Raw genomic sequence first — 17,327 nt, 5'->3', positions numbered from 1 at the left:
AAGCTTCCCTGGCCTCAATGTCAGTGCTTGTAGGTGATCTCAGAAACCTTCCTGGTGAAGAAAACCTGAAGGTGAGTTTGGAGAATGGAAATGTTTCCAGGGTGGCCTACGGCCTTCTAGGGCTTTTGCACATTACAAGGCCCCCTCCGAGGGACTAGGTTGTTTAGTTTCTTGCAGAAGAGTGGACTGCATACCCACTGAGAGAGAGGGGTCCTAGTCTGGGGTCCAGAGATACCTCATTTCAAAGCAGTTTCAATTTAGAAGAAAGTAAACTCAAGCACGCAGAATTTCCTTAAGACCATACAAAGCCTCAGTTTGGGCACCTGGCTGTTGACAGTGCCAATCTCATATAGTTTATTGTCCTGCTTGATCTTAATAATTGTGTGAGGTTTGCCAGAATTGAGGGGATTAGAAATGCAGCTACAGACCATTCTTGTCCTCAAGGGCCTTTCAGAAAAAGATTCACTTTGTGGGAATTCTGTGCCGGGCACCGAAAATGTACCAGGCATGTATGAATGAAAAAGTGACTAAAGATTCCTGTCATGGAATTTCTGTGCCAGTGAGTGGGTTCTGGGTGGTCTGAAGGGGCTACAGAAACTGCAGAGAGCAGCAAACACTTCAGCCTTACAGACGGTGGCTCAAGATTAGACACTCACTCCTTTCCTTGAGCCAAGGTTTGTCCTGTAGCCACAAAGCACTCCAGCCAAACCTCACCCTGGCACAGCGTCAGCCAGCAAACAAAGCTGCCAAAGGCAGGTTGGGCACAAGCTTAGGGCGGTTATGAGCAGGGAACAGGCGTCTAGCCTTGTGCTGAGGAAGTCTTATGACTTCAGGGAATTCAAGGCAAGTGAAGAAGATGGTTCAGCTCTGAGATGAAAGAGGCAGCTGCTCAGCTGGAGTCTTTCCCGCTGAGAATCCTGTGACTGGAGACATGTGCAAGGAGACAGAGACCCTCCTAGGACCAGTTTGGTATGAGTTCAGGATTAACCGAAGGTCACCATCAAACCCTGGGCCCTTCTCTTTGAGGTGCTGAAGCTTATCAGGATAGGGACTCCTGATGCCAAGAACACATCGTTTATCAACAGTGATGAGTCATTTGTGAGCTGATTCGACCTGTCCACAGCTGAGGAGTAGTCACAGCTTTTATCTTTAGCTACTGTTGCTTGCTATGGGAATGGTACCATCCAAGTGTAATCAAACACAGGGTATCAGGCAATTTCTTGAAAAGCAAACACCTTGGCTGAACAGCTAAGGGTGAAGCGGAGTGATGGGGAGGAATGGAGACAGATTCTTTTTTTAGCACTTGCTTGGTGTCAGATATTCTCTTTGCCACTTTATATACCTTATCTCATTTAATTCTTATAACAGCCTTGTGAAGTGGGTGTTATCTGTTTATAGATAAGGAAACAACCTCAGAGACATAAAGTAACTCAGGCAAGGTTACACAGTGAGTAATAAGCGCTGGAGCCTGGATTTGCACCCAAGTGCTACAGGCTATTTTGATGCTCTAAAGACATACGGAGTAAAGTGGGATAATTTTAACTTTTAGATTCTCCAGCCAAATGTCCCCAAATGTCCTCTAAAACAGGGATAGCTTGTATAGGTGATTTACACCTGTGGTTCTGAAAGATTTACATGAGGGCTGGTAGAATAGGGAAGGAGAGCTGCTTCAGCAGTAAGCTCAATGAGTGCAAAATAAATAAATGAACTGAGTTTTAAATTCTTAGTCTTGGTTTGAAGAAGGGATTATAAATCAACCTTTTTCCTCTCCTGAGCTAAGCCACTGACCTCTTTGGTTTGAATTGCCAAATATAGTTAAAATATACACTGAAGCTTCAAGAGCTGGTTTCAGCGGGGAAGGCCTTCTGAGCTATTCCTGGCCAAATACAGTCCCACACTGTAGATCTTAAGTCGCCTGGAAGAACACCTGTGTCTACAAAACTGCAAATAGAGTTTCCACCCTTGAGGTGGGACCTTTTGTCTTGGCAACTGCTGCTTAAAGCAGCTTTTCAGAGGATGTTCTGAGCTGACTCTCAGAGAGTGAGAGAGAGCTATAACATAAGGCTCCTCCTTTCCCCAGCTGAGAAGGAGAAGGCCTTGTTATCCTGAGTCCCACAGAGGTTTCTGCCAAAGCCAGGCTGGAGGCTTGGTCTTCACGTGCATGAGAAGAAGGGTGAGGCTAGAATAGCTATCTGGTGGTCCCACTGTTCTTATTCCAGAGCTATTTGGAACATTCTGGAAAAACAATAAAAATGACTATGGCCACACAGGCAGCCGAATTTAGTAGGTTTTTGTACATTTATCCAACATTAGGAAAGTAGTTTTGAGTATTAAGATACAATTTTAAAGCATAAAAAGGTATTTTACTTATTTACAATATTTATTCAGTGTAGAAGAAAAAGATTCACCTGTAATACTACTTTCAGATATAACCACTATTAATATTTTAGACATTTTAATCTTTTATTTATTTATTTAGAGACAGGGTTTCGCTCAGTTCCCAGGCTGGAGTGCAGTGGTTTGATCAAGCTCACTGCCTCAAACTCCCAGGCCCAAGCAATCCTCCTGCCTCAGCCTCCTGAGTAGGGGGGACTATAGGCATGATGCCTGGCTAACTTCCTTTTAGACATTTTTATATATTATACATATACACACTTTAAAAAATTGAATTCAGTGGAGATAGTTGAATTAAACCTACTCAGTTTAAGACAAATTGTCATTACCAATCTGTGCAAGGCTTCTCTCTTTTTAAAATTATTTTATTTTTTCTTCTTTAATTTCCATATCCCTTCACATCTCCTTTATAGGAACCCTCTTTAATGTGTTTGATATCTGTGCTTATTATAGTATACAATCTTGTAAAATCTGCTGTTATTTCACAACTGCATGTTTTTAACCTGCAAACACATTGTGTTAAAATATTTATTGTTTCCTAATCTCACTCAACACTTTAAAAAAATTACCCAGGTAGATTGTTTCCTCTTACTGCTGAATATTACACTATTTTATGGATCTGCCACGTTTTACTTTTCTTGTATTTTAATGAGGGACACTTGGGTTGCCCCTAGTACCCCTCTGCCACAAACATTATGTAAATTAACATTCCATTTCATGTCCTCTTATGGGTCTAAATGAAAATTTTTTCAAGATATATACCCAGAAATGGCATCATTTACTTAAAAGCCTTCTACATATAGATTATGCTAAATTGTATGAGCTTGCTTTCCAAAATGCCTGTACCAGTATGCATTTATACGAGCAGTACCTGAGAGTTCTCACCTCCCCATGTCTTTGCAATATTTATATGTATGTTGATTAATTTCATGTGTCAACTTGACTGGGCTAAGGGATGCCCAGATAGCTGGTAAAAAAATATTTCTGGATATGTCTGTGAGGATGTCTCCAGAGGAGATTACCATTGGAACCAGTAGACTGAGTAAAGAAGCTCTCTCACCAATGTGGACAGGCATTATCTAATCTGTTGAGACCTGGAATAGAACAAAAAAGGCAGAGAAAGGGCAAATTCTCCCCTCTGTTTTCTTGTGCTCGGACATCCATCTTGTCCTGCCCTTGGACATCAGACCTCTTGGTTCTTGAGGTTTCCAACTGACACCAGTGGCCTCACTCCATACTGAGACTGGTAGTTATACCATCAGTTCCCCCGGTTTTCAGTCCCTTGGACTTGGACTGAATTACACCCCCAGCTTTCTGGGTTCTCCAGCTTGCAGACAGCCTATCTTGAGACTTACCGCATCCATAATTGCATGAGCCAGTTCCCATAGGAAACAAATCAACAAATCTATACATATCCTACTGATTGTGTTTCTCTAGAGAACCGTGAGAAATATAGCATGGATCCTATTCTGATGTTTGCCATGCTGATGAGTATAAAAGTAATATTGTTTTACTTTCCATTACTGGTTGCTGGTGAATGTTGACATATCTTCATTTATTTATTGATCATTTGAACTTTTCCTAATGGGTTACACAATTAAAAAGAAGTGAGATCATATTTGTCCATGATCTGCTGATCTGCTTTTTTTTTTCACTTCTCAGTATATTTGGGCATTTTTGATACCAATAAATATATCTATGCAACATCATTTTAATTTCCTGCACATTATTTCATTTTATTAAAATGAAATGAAACAAATTATGAAACAAATCATAATTTGTTTAACCATTCTCTGCTGTTGGATGTTAAGGTTATTTTGGTTTTGGTGTGTGTGTGTGTGTGCGTGTGTGTGTGTGTTTCTTACTCTGTCCCAGGCTGGAGTGCAGTGGCACAATCATAGCTTACTGCAACCTAAATACCTGAGCCCAACCAATCCTTCTGACTCAGCCTCTTGAGTAGCTGGGACTATAGGTTGCACTACCATGCACAACTAATTTAAAAAATATTTTGTAGACTGGGGTCTCACTGTGTTGCCCAGGCTGGTCTTGAACTCCTGGCCTCAAGTGATCCTCCTGTCTTGGCCTCCCAAAGTGTTGGGATTACAGGCATGAGCCACTATGCCTGGCTGAATGTCAAGGTTTTCCCTCTGTGTTTTTATTAAAAATAAAATAAAATAAATGCCCCTAGTATAGCTGGGTGCTGTGGCTTGTACTTATAATCCCAGCTACGAGGAGACCACCATGGGAGGATCACTTGAAACTGGGAGTTCGAGACCAGCTTGGGCAACATAGGGGGATCCCATCACTAAATAATTTTTTTAAAGCCTTCAGTGAACATTTTTATGTGCATTCACTTCATCTTTGAGTACTTTCATGACTATTTTTTAGGATAAATTATTACAAGTAAAATTATTGGGTCATTGGGTCTTCTTCTTTTTTGTTCAAGCATTTGAGCCAGATTGCCCTCTGGAAAGATCAATTTTTACTTCTACTAACAGTATTAAAAAGTCTATTTCTGGCCAGGTGCGGTGGCTCATGCCTGTAATCCCAGCACTTTGGGAGGCCAAGATGGGTGGATCACCTGAGGTTCAGAGTTCGAGACCAGCCCGACCAACATGGTGAAACCCCATCTCTACTAAAAATACAAAAAATTAGCCAGGCGTGGTGGCAGGTGCCTGTAATCTCAACTACTCAGGAGGCTGAGGCAGGAGAATCTCTTGAACCTGGGAGGCGGAGGTTGCAGTGAGCCAAGATTGCACCATTGCACTCCAGCCTGAGTGACAAGAGTGAAACTCTGTCTCAAAAAAAAAAAAAAAAAAGTCAATTTCCTATTTCCTTTGAAACACTGAACATTATTCTTCTTTTCAATTAATAATATTGTGTCATCTAATAGGTAAACATGGTGTTTCCTATTGTTCTTTAAAAAGTTTTATTCTTTTCTCATGTTTTTGAGACTGCATTTTATATCCTTAATAATTTAAAACATTTAGTTTATAGTTTCATTCTAATAACTCTGTTACCTTTATCAGCTGACTCTTGTTCATTGTGATGTATTTCCTCCTATTTCCTGTAATTTGGGGTTTCGAGCTCATCTTTTTAAAGCTTAGTTGATGGTAATTCTGTGTGAACTGGGTTGAGTCCCTTCAGAGAGATTTATGTTTGCTTCTGCCAATTGTCCCAAGGTTATTACCTATCTGAGACCATTCTTTATATTAATTTCTTAATGTTATGTTTATGAACCATGCAAAAGTGCATCTGTGCTGGCGATGTGGGGTGTAGCATTTTGAGAATCCTTGGATTTATGTGAGTATCTCAGTTCCTTTTCTTCTGTCCCTAAACAAATTTCTGTTACCAAAAGGAGGAAACTCCTTCCCCAAAACCCAGGCAACTGCTTTTCAGCTCAAGTTTTCTACTCTGGTTTTTAGTTACCTTGGTTTAGTTTTCTGTGGATTTGCTGTATTTTCATGGGGTTCAGCTATGCATTTAAAGGGATATTAAGTGTATTTTACTTAACATTTCTAGATGTTTTATAGTAGCAGGATTTTCAACTTGGTCTGCTATATCACCAGAAAGAGGAATCGGCATTGTTTAAAAAGCAAAACTTTAGACAAATTAAATTTAACATAGTTTAACTGAGTAAAGAAGGATTCACGATCAGGCAGCCCCGGAGAGCCAGAGTAAGCTCAGAGCATCTCTGGTGCTGCCATGTGGTTGGAGAGGATTTATGGACAGAAAAACAAAAGTGACATTGAGAAAATGGAAGTGACGTACAGAAACAGCCAGACTGATTACAATTCTGTGTCTGCCTTTTAAAAACAAGGTTTGAACACTTAGCCACCTGTGAGTAGTCGAAGTATGGCTTCTGTGATTGGCTGAGACTTGGCTACTTATTACAAGAGTAGGTTACAGTGTGTTTTCACATTGTTAGGTTACCGTTCACTACGTATGCAAAAAGCTTTTGGCTAAACTTAAAATATGTAAGGAAGCAGATTTAGGCTAAATTTAATTTAACAACATCAACTCTTCTCACTACTTTAACTTATTTCCTTGATTATTAGTGTAGCTTGAGTATTTTTCATGTACTCATGATCATTTATATTTCCCCTTACATATATTGTTATTGTTTATTTATTTACTTATTTATTTTATTTATTAGTAACAGACAGGGTCTGGCTTTGTCACCCAGGCTAGAATGCAGTGGCATGATCATAACTCATAGCTCATTGCAGCCTCCAGCTTCTGGGTTCAAGCCATCCTCCTGCCTCAGCCTCCTGAGTAGCTGTGTCTACAGGCGTGTGCCACCCTGGTTAATGTTTAAATGTTTTGTAGAGAGGAGGTCTCACTATGTTGCCCAGGCTGGTCTTGAACTCCTGGGCTCGAGTGTTTCTCCTGCCTTGACCTTCCGAAGTGCTGGAATTATAGGATTGTAATTATAGGACTATAAACGAGCCACCACACCCTGCCATTTTTTTTTGAGTTCTTAATTCATTCATTCTGTTGGAATATTTTTTTTTCTGTTGATCTGAAATACTTTAATATTCTTATTGATTAAGAATACTAAAGTTTTGTCACATAGTGACACACCTTTTTTCTTTTTGTAGAGTGTGTCTTATTTTTTGCCATATAAAACTTATAAATATTTATATAATCAAATATATCAATCTTTTCCTTTATAATTTCTGTCTTTACTGGCTTGCTTACAAAGTCTTTCTCTACTTCAATATTTTAGAATAGCCATCTCTTTTTTCTAATATTTTTATAATTTTGTTTTGTACTTTAAACATTTTATTTTATTTATTTTTTTGAGACAAAAATGGTTTTTGAGGTGTTCAACTTATACCAGTGGCCTCACTCCATACTGAGACTATTTTGAGCCTGTTGCCCAGGCTGGAGTGCAGTGGGGTGATCATGGCTCACTGTAGCCTTGACCTCCTGGGCTCAGGTGATCTTCTCATCTCAGCCTCCCTAGTAACTGGCACTACAGGTGCACACCACCACGCCTGACTAATTTTTAAATTTTTTGTAGAGTTGGGGTTTCACCATATTACCCAGGCTAAATATTTTAAAGCAAATGGAATTTATTTTGGCATCTGATGAGGTAGGGATTTAACTTTTATTTTCCCCTAAATTGTTAGCCAATTGTCCAGTATTTATACTGAGTAATGCATATTTTCTGTAGGACCTGAGGATCTTCCTTCATCATATGCACTAGAGGTTTTTAAACTGTGTTCCACAGAGACACAGAGTTTTCCTGAGTTACTTCTGAAGTTTCCTGGGGAGAAAAGGGGGAAGAAAAAAATGCTAGTCTCTTTCTCCAGCTTCTAGTGGAACATCTCTATCCCTTTTTTGTTTTATTCCTTTTTGTTGGAGCTCCTTGTCAGATTTTATTTGAAGATTTTGTTTGAACAAAGAATTCATCTTCCTGCAAATCAGTAATATAATAATTCTTAAATAGTAAATATTTAAATTTGTTTCTGGCCCTTTTAATCTCTTCCATTGCTCAGTGTGTCTTTTTCTGCACCAGTTTTACAACTTAAAAAATTATGAAAGCTTTCAAACACACAACAACAGAGAAATAATAATATAATGAACCCCCATATACTTATCATTAAAATTCAATAATTATCATGATGTTGCCACATTTGATTCATCTATCCTTTTTCTTTTTTGTTTTTAAACAATTTTTTTGCCAAAGTATGTTTTTTTCTTTTCTTTCCTGCCTATCCTTCTCTTTTGTCGTCTTTCTTCCTCTTTCTTTTCCTAATAACTTTTTTGTTTTCTTCAATTTTCTTTTGTCCAGTCATCCCATCATATCACCCACACATACTTCAGTATGCATCTGTTTTAAAAAAATGAAAATAATATTTTCTTACGTAGCCAAAATGCCATTGTCACACTTAACATTAAAAATAATTCTGTGGTATCATCTCATACCCATGCCATAATCAACTTTGCCCGATTGCCTCAAAAATGTCTTTTGACAATGGTTTGTTCACAGTAGAATCCGGACAAAATTGTTCTATCTCTAGTGTTTCTTTAATCTAGGGTAAGCTCCTCCCACCTTTTGTTTTTAGCCATTGGCTTGTTAAAGAAAACAATGATTTAATAATTGTGATTTAGAACTTTTATTGTCAAGAAAAATCTTGATTCTCCTCTTCACTCTGCCTGTGTGGACTCAGCCAGAACATCCTGGCCTGCTCACTTGTTGGGGCTTGCCTGAGGGGAGGTGTGGCGTGGCCAGTGTTGCAGTATTTCTTACATAGAGAAAGGGTATCTTGAAATGTTATTGTTCATGCTTTTCTTTGCTACACTTTTTCCACTTGACCTTTTCCCTAGTAAATCAGAGGCATTGCCTTGAGGAGAATTAGGATTGGTACAACCGGAATGCTAACAGAAAGAAACAGAATAAAACAGTAAATGTTCCGTTTTCTGACTTTAAAATAGCCTCTTGAAGCCCACATCAAAAACAATAGTTTTGAAAGCCAAAGCGTTTTGTTTGCAGAGAACCAGGTTTTGTTGAGAGAAGAAAAGCCTCTTGAGAATCAAAAGGGAAGGCCCGGAAGCATCAGGGATTGGGCTTTACCCACACTGGAAAGAGACTGGAGGGAGAGCTGGACTAAGCCGCTTTCATCCAGGGTTGGGGGAGAGCAGGGACCTATGAGGTTGCAGGGAGGCCTTGGGAAAGAGCCCCACAGAGAGGAGGACATCAGCATGGAGAGACTGCAGATCAGTCCCAGCAAACCTGTGGAGGCCAATTAAATGCCTGGAGCTCATCCCCTGCCATCCAAGTGAGTCCTACTGTTGCCTGAGCCAAAGAGCCATGTTAGCTGCTCTTTTTACTACTGCTGGAGATCTTTCATCAGTAACAGCCTGCAAGTCATGATCAGATGGTCCAGCAGACGTGATACCTGCCTATGTCTAGAGTCATTGCTGAACCTTACCCACATTGCCCTACATGGCAGAGGACACTAATAAGCCACCCCCAACTTCTGAGACCAAAGGGCAGAGCACTTAACACCAAAGGGGTGCTAGAGCTGAAGGAAGAGTCACCCACCCCTGTGTTTGGTGGGGAATGGACTCTGGGGAGGCATACTCTACTACATTCACAAGTCACAGATGGAAGGGGATCCCCCAGCCGTGTTTTGCTCCTATGTTCAGCTAGTTGGTAACCTTTTGTCTCAATTTAATAGGTTTGTTCCACCAGATAAAGCAGTGATCCTTAACCTTTTCTGCCTATTAAAGTCACGTGGGAGAAGCTTTAAAAAAAAACCGATACCGAGCCTTATCCCTAACCAATTGAACTGGATTGTCTGTGGGTGGGGCCTAAGGTCATTGTGTGATTGTGAGTGACATTGTATCTTTGTGAAGCCACTTAACTTTGTTCGGCCCACACATTGTCCCCATACAGCTCTTTCAAAAATGCACCCTGGTGGTGCTAACAGACTGAGAACAAGAGTTTATTTATTTATTTGTTTGTTCTAGATTGAGGGTTGTATCTAGTCAAACAGCCAGAAATAGAAGGGTTAACTGCAGCCAGCGGGGCAGGTGTTTGGAGAGAAGACAAGCTGCAGGTGATGGGAAGGAGGCCAGCCCCAGCCAAGGGCAGGGTAACAGACAACAGGTGGTTGTGCTGCAGGGTGTTGGCATCAAGGAGGAACAGCAGGAAATGACAGGGCATCAGGCATGTCAGGGAGAACAGCAGCATGCATTTTAGGAGCAAACTATAGGCAGGCCCCAGAGAGGTCCAGCCAGAGGCAGCAGACAGGACTGGAATTATTCCTTATGATGGGCTCGATTGTGTTCCCCACCCCCATACGCCAAATTCATATGCTAAACTCCTAACCCTCTGTACCTCAGAATGTGACTGTATTTGGAGATAGGGCCTTTAAAGAGGACATTAAGGAAAAATAAGGTCATATGTGTGGTCCTCAATCTAATATGACTTGTGTTTTTATAAGAAGACTACAGGAGGACAGAGAAGGCAGCTACATGCCAGCCAACTAGAGAGGTTCCCAAAGAAACCAAACCTGCTGACTCCTTGACCCCATCACCTGCAGCTTGTCTTCTCTCCAAACACCTGCCCCGCTGGCTGCAGTTAACCCTTCTATTTCTGAATGTTTGACTAGATACAACCCTCAATCTAGAACAAACAAGTAAATAAATAAACTCTTGTTCTCAGTCTGTTAGCACCACCAGGGTGCATTTTTGAAATAGCTGTATGGGGACAATGTGTAGGCTGAACAAAGTTAGTGGCTTCACAAAGATAAAATGTTACTCACAATCACACAATGACATTAGGCCCCACCTACAGACAATCCAGTTCAATTGGTTAGGGATAAGGCTCGGTATCGGTTTTTTTTTTTAAAGCTTCTCCCACGTGACTTTAATAGGCAGAAAAGGATTTCCAGCTTCCAGAAGTGTGGGAAAATAAATTTCTGCTGTTTAAGCCACATAGTCTGTGGTATTTTGTTATGACGGTCCTTACAAATGAATGTACGTCTGTGGAAGGGATTGGTGAGAACAGCACAGGGCGACAGGCCTAGAAACATGGTATTGTGGCTGGATTTCAGCACCAGACACGCAACAAGAGTTAGGGAATCAGGACAGGGTAACTGAGTTAGGGCAAACAGGATTTCATTTATTCATTCAGTCAATGATGTTTTAGATCAACAATCTGCTCCATGCAGGGCCCTGTTCTAGACACTGAGTAGCCTGCCATTGCAGTGGTCCAGATAAAAAATGATGTTCATTTAGATTAGGAGGATATCAGTGGCTAGGGTGATTTGACACTCAAACAACCCACTGTGGAGGTGATGTCCTTTAAGTCTTACTGATCAGGCAAGTACCTATTTGCAAAGCGTTCCAGTAACTTCATTTTCAGAGAGGGAACTGTGGGAGCAGAGACCAGGCAGGTTATTTATAACTAACCCAGGTATATGAATTTTCTCTTTGAGAGAAAGAAATTTTCAGTTTACAGTTTTCACTGGCACCTAGGTTAGCAAACTTAGATGTTTGCCCAGATGTCTTCATCTCATGCTCTTAAATTTAACACATAACATTTCAACTTTATCTTAACTTTGTTAGTTTTTCTAAAACATCAGAGTTTCTTTCCCAAACCATGTTTCCATGGAAAACACAAGCATTTCCAGGCAATATCCCTATCATCTGTGCCACTGTAGACAACCATCAGATAAACTTCCTTAATTCGTACCACATCTGCTCTCTTAGCCCTGTATGACCTTGAGCACACACACACGCACACACACACACACACACAGAGAGAAAACAAAACTCCAATTTATTTTTTCCCAAAATAAGCATCTGACCCAAATTGCCCTTCCAATTTTCTATTAAATGAAAGACAAATTGTCAGGACCAAATCAGCCAACTTTTATTGAAAACTGGGAAATCTTGCAAAAGCTTTCAGGGTGAACTCTCATGTTAAACCTGACAAGTAGATAATAGGTGAGAGTTGCATCTATATGGTCCCTGTTTATCTCTTTGCACATTCTGGTAAGTGAAGACTGCTTGGGCACAGGCATCTCTCTCCACTTTATCACTATGGAGGACTCTTTCTTCACCTCACTAATTGAAAAATTAAAGCAATGTGAGAGCCCAAGATATGCCAACTGATTTCTAGTCTGGCCTTGTTTCATTTGGCAGGCAGGATGGGGGCAGGGAAATGGTATAGTAGAGGACGTAGGCTTTGAAGTTAGACAACCTTGAGTTTACACAGACTCTCCCTCCTCCTAGCCCTGTAATTATCTCTTAACCCAAGTCTTAGTTTCATTAGCTATAAAATGGGGATAATAATATTTACCTTATAGGCTTGCTGTGAGGATGAATGATATAACATGGATGAAAGCAACAACCCCTGCCTGGCAGTGTAGTATAAGCTCATTAAATGGCAACTCTGTTTAAGAGTAATGACTAAGGATGCTGTGGTTTAAAAAAAAAGAAAAAGAGAAAAAAGCACCTGCTCTTTCTCAATGCCAGAACACAAAGGTAAAGCAGTGAATATACCATTTCTGCTTAGATTAATCATCTCTAAAATGAGGACCTGGCATCGAGGATCTCCAAGATTCCTCCTCTATGACTCCAGCCTTCTGAGGTCTTACATTCACGGAGAAATGGACACCGAAAAGCGGGAGAAATAAAACCATCTTTCTGACTAGTTCCTTGGGAGACTCAAGTTGTGTTTCATCAGTACTTTCAGTTCCAAAGTGTATAGGATCAAGTCAGTTCACCAGAGCACGGCTTGGACAAGGAGGCCTGGGTGGAGAGTACCGGTTAACTCCATGGCTGCAAAAACAATTCTTTCTTCGCAGTAATACAATGAGAGCAAAGGGGACATTTGACCTTTTCAAGATTTTTAAAATGCAAAATACAAGGTATGCACATAATTTTGTTTACTGACTGATCCTTTAAAAAATCTGGCATATTAATAACTCCACTTAAAATACTGAAGATGGGAGCCAGAAGGAAACTTGTTCTTTCTGTACAATGACTGAGAAGGGAATTCTAATGAATATTTTGGCACACATATCTCATTTTCTGGCTGCTTTAGGACCCAAGAGCCAGTAGGTCATAATTAAAGCCAATAATGGCAACTCCAGACAGCCCAAATATTTTCCTGGTGCTGTCAATTCTCTGCATTAAATGTTTTAACATCATTTTTGTGGAGTGTAGAACATACACACAGAGGGGGAATTAAATATTGATGTGAAATTTGGAACATTTGCTGCAAGTTGCCCCAAAAGATGTTTATTACATTCAAAGGAATTATACAATGTTTTTCTTATTAGATAATCTTAAATGACCCTTTCTGGGCTGAAAGCTGTGAAGTTTGTCCTTAAGTTGTCAAAACAAAATCTTATTTTCTGCAGAAAAAGAAAACAAAAAACATGTTTGGGGCTGAGGCTGCATGTCATGTAAATAAATGAACGTCTTCTACCTCCACCGGATCTTTCAGGAATGTTCTCTTTGGTCACCGGGAGTTGTGCTGCTACAGAGTTAAAGCTACTCACTTTCTGTCATCTCTACTTCCAAAAAGAAAACCCACAAATATATGTTTGCAAAGTCTGTTTGGGATCCTGGAAACAAGGTCCTTAGCTTTATCTTTTTCCTGAACAAGTTTTATATTTTAAAAAAATAGCAACAATTAAAAATCCTCCAGCCCTACCCCCACCTTCCTCCATCCTTCCATTTCTACTTTAAATGATAAGAAAGTTTCCTCTTGGATGGGAATTAAGCATCTCAGTGTGGGTGAGGTGGCTCACGCCTGTAATCCCAGTATTTTGGGAGGCAGAGGCAGGAGCCTTGCTTGAGGTCAGGGGTTCAAGACCAGCCTAGACAACATAAGGAAATCCCCCTTCTCTAATCTAAGGGAAAAAAGAAATAAGTATCTCAGTCTAAGGTATGTCTGAGAGAGTTCTGAATCACCATTTTGGGATAGAACAAACTGACCAGTCACTTCTTCTTTTTTTTTTTTTTTTTTTTTGAGATGGAGTCTTGCTCTGTCGCCCAGGCTGGAGTGCAGTGGCGCAATCTCAGCTCACTGCAAGCTCCGCTTCCCGGGTTCACACCATTCTCCTGCCTCAGCCTCCCAAGTAGGTGGGACTACAGGCGCCCGCCACCACACCCAGCTAATTTTTTGTATTTTTAGTAGAGACAGGATTTCACCATGTTAGCCAGGATGGTCTCAATCTCCTGACCTTGTGATCTACCTGCCTCGGCCTCCCAAAGTGCTGGGATTACAGGCGTGAGCCACGGCGCCCGGCTGACCAGTTGCTTCTTAAAGGCAAAACTGGATTTGCTCTGCAAAACAATTCAGCAAAAACTTGGGTTCCAAACTCCGGTGCTGCACTGTGACAATGGAAACTTTCCAGCTACAACTTGGAATCTGGGAGCCAAGCACAATACTAAGTCAAGGAAGGTATTTGAGGCCAAAGCAGACAGTGGTCTTGGCACGGCCTGCTGCTGAGCCCAAGCTGCAGCAGCTGTGGGGTGGCGATGCAGTTTTCAGAGATCTCTAAATCCCTAAGTACACCAGAAACCAGATTTTATTAACTCCCCTTTTCTCATCCACTTTTTTTTGCCCCCACATTTCTGCCATAGATTGTATCATAATAGATGGTGAAAATGCTGTGAGGTGTATATTCAGTTCCTAGGCATACTTCCACTTAATCATACTCGGTTTTCTTAGAGGGCTTCCACACTGTAAATGAGCAACACCTTGATATTGGGAAAATGAATATGAAACTCAGGGCCACAGCCTCTGTGATCTGGTCATTCTGGGGCAGTCACTTTCCTACTTGGCCTACAGAACCAGGCAGGCCTCTGGCCTGGGGGTGGCGGGTGATATTGTATTCTCTTGTCAAAATGCACAGAGCCCACTCAAGAAGATGCTATACTCTTCACGTTACAAGATGGCAATATGCCCGTTTCTGGGCCAATTGGCTGACTCAGAGATGAGGAGATTATTGCTTGACACTTTGTTTTCATTCCAGACGAAAGGGTAAAAAAAATATAAAACTTTGCTGCCACCTGCTGTTTCTTTAGGAATAAATTTTTGAACCGATTCTAGGTTGATTGTATATCGGTTTATCTTAGCCAAGTGCCTTAGTGGTGAATTTGGGGGATTTTGGAATATGTGTTTATATCGTTGTGTACCAACTGGACTGTCATTTCCTAGGATGAACTGTTGGGCCACATGGGTGGCTTCTGTCTTTCATTCCACTAAGTCCTGCCTGCCCCATCCCTTGCTGAGACTCAAGGGCAGACTCCTTGATCCCAGACAACTTTCCAAGGGAGTTCACGCAGGGCTCTGACCAGTGAGGCTCCAGAGCAAAGCCCAGGAGGCTTATAGGTTTGAGTGTCTTTTCCTTATGGGCCAATGATGTCTGAAAACTGTAACAGCAGGTAAATTCCCCAAGCACAGACTGTTCTCCACTGGGTGTCAGTGGGTGGTATTGGAAGTGCCTCTCAGAAGTGCTCTCCTCAGCTTGAGGTTCATTTGTGATGAGGTTCATTTGTAGTGTCTCCAAATGTTTCATCTTTGTCTTCCTTGAGGAAACTGAGGCAGATTAAGGAAGAGGGGTCCCCAGGAGAGTAAAGGCTAGCTCCATTTGAGTCACACCCACGTGAGAATACTTGAACTCAGGTTAGATGATGAGAGGGATGAGGAAAAACAGTGGCTTCTCGGAGCTCAAATAAAGAGCACTGGAGAGTTAATATAGTTATAAGCTTAGATGGGCTTGATAAAGCCCTTAGTCATCTTATTGGAGGCATCCAGAGGACAGAGGCTGCCTTGCCTTGACTGTATTAGTAGCTCGTTGCTGCTCCAAATCAGAAAGTGGGATTTTCCTTTTTGCCTTCTTTGGGAAGATCCATTTGTATGTAAATGAGTTCCTTTTGATTGTGGTCATTGTTGTAGCTGAGAATTCTTTCAACCAAGATCTTTTTCTTGGCAGAGATTACTGAGTCTATTAAGTGTGTTTTCATGTAATTCTAAGTGACTTTTTAGATGGACACAGAAAGAAGTGTTAAAGGAAATGACCCTTGGTCTTTTCTCCTATCAAAGAGAAAAGGCATTTGAGTGTTACCCGTAAGCATTGAAGGTAAGTGATGGCTTATCACTGTGTCCGGCATTATAGCTGGCACATTTATTGGCTGAATGATCGAACTTATCACCCGTTGTTCTTCCCAGAAGGTTCGTGAGACCTGTTGGGGAGGGATGGAGATAGACAGGAACAGAAGGAAGAGTCTCAGAGTTAATCAGGTGGAAAATCTGTAAGTGGAGTGAACCACAGGAGCTAGAATGCTATGGTAGGACCAAAATTAATACTGTATATGTCAAAATATATGTGTGTTACTTATAAAGTATATACAGTTCCTAAAAATTATCAAACAAGGTTATTATGTACAACATTTCTCCCTTCCTTGTCTCATTCTCTAAATATTATGATTGTTAATGTATTACACAAGCTTGACCATGTTTATGCTTCAAGTATTTTCTTGTTTATGTCCCCGTTGTTCTCCCTTAGAATTTTGTAAAGGCTTTGGAAAAGTTCCAGCCTATCTCAGCTATGTGAATAAGAGTTCAGAGAAGGAGTTTGTGTAACACTAAAGAAACATCAGTGTCTCCTCAGAGGTAGGGGCTAACATGATGCCACGACAATGGGAAATGAAGTGGGAAACCCGAAGCAGGAAGGAAAACTCAGGAGAACTGGGTTGGGATAGTGGTTTCAGCTTCTCCTTGCCTCCTAGAGAGTCTCTTGATAGTTCTCAGGCCTTGAAGGTTCTGCCTGCCCCCGGGCCGCCCGCCCCAGGTAAAGAAGCAACTTCTCAGGAGAATAATGAGGTTGGTGTTTACCTCTGTGCTTCATTTGAGTAGCATGAGAGCACCCCATTCCTTGCATCTGTTCATTCTTCTCCCTTTGGAAATCTTGTCTCAGCTGAAAGTGTTTCATGCATCTATATGAAGAGATCACCAAACAGGCTTTGTGTGAGCAACTTGGCTGTTTATTTCACCTGGGTGCAGGTGGGCTGAGCCCGAAAAAGGAGTCAGCAAAGATGATGGGATTATCATGAGTTCTTACAGGTTTTGGGATAGGTGGTGGAGTTAAGAGCAATATTTTGGGGGTAGGGGGTTGATCTCACAAAGTACATTCTCAAGGGTGGGGAGAATTACAAAGAAACCTCTTAAGGGTGGGGGAGATTATAAAGAATGTTGATTAGTTAGGGTGGGGCAGAAACAAATCACAATGGTGGAATGTCATCAAGCTAAGCTATTTTCACTTCTATGGATCTTCAGTTGCTTCAGGCCATCTGGATGTATACGTGCGGGTTACTGGGGATATGATGGCTTAGCTTGGGCTTACAGGCCTGACAGAAAGGTCAGAGCTAGAAGCCCCAGTCTGCTTCTAGCTCTG

This window comes from Chlorocebus sabaeus, chromosome 1, assembly GCF_047675955.1.
Source record: "Chlorocebus sabaeus isolate Y175 chromosome 1, mChlSab1.0.hap1, whole genome shotgun sequence".
NCBI lineage: Eukaryota > Metazoa > Chordata > Mammalia > Primates > Cercopithecidae > Chlorocebus > Chlorocebus sabaeus.
This window is presented reverse-complemented; position numbering follows the sequence as displayed.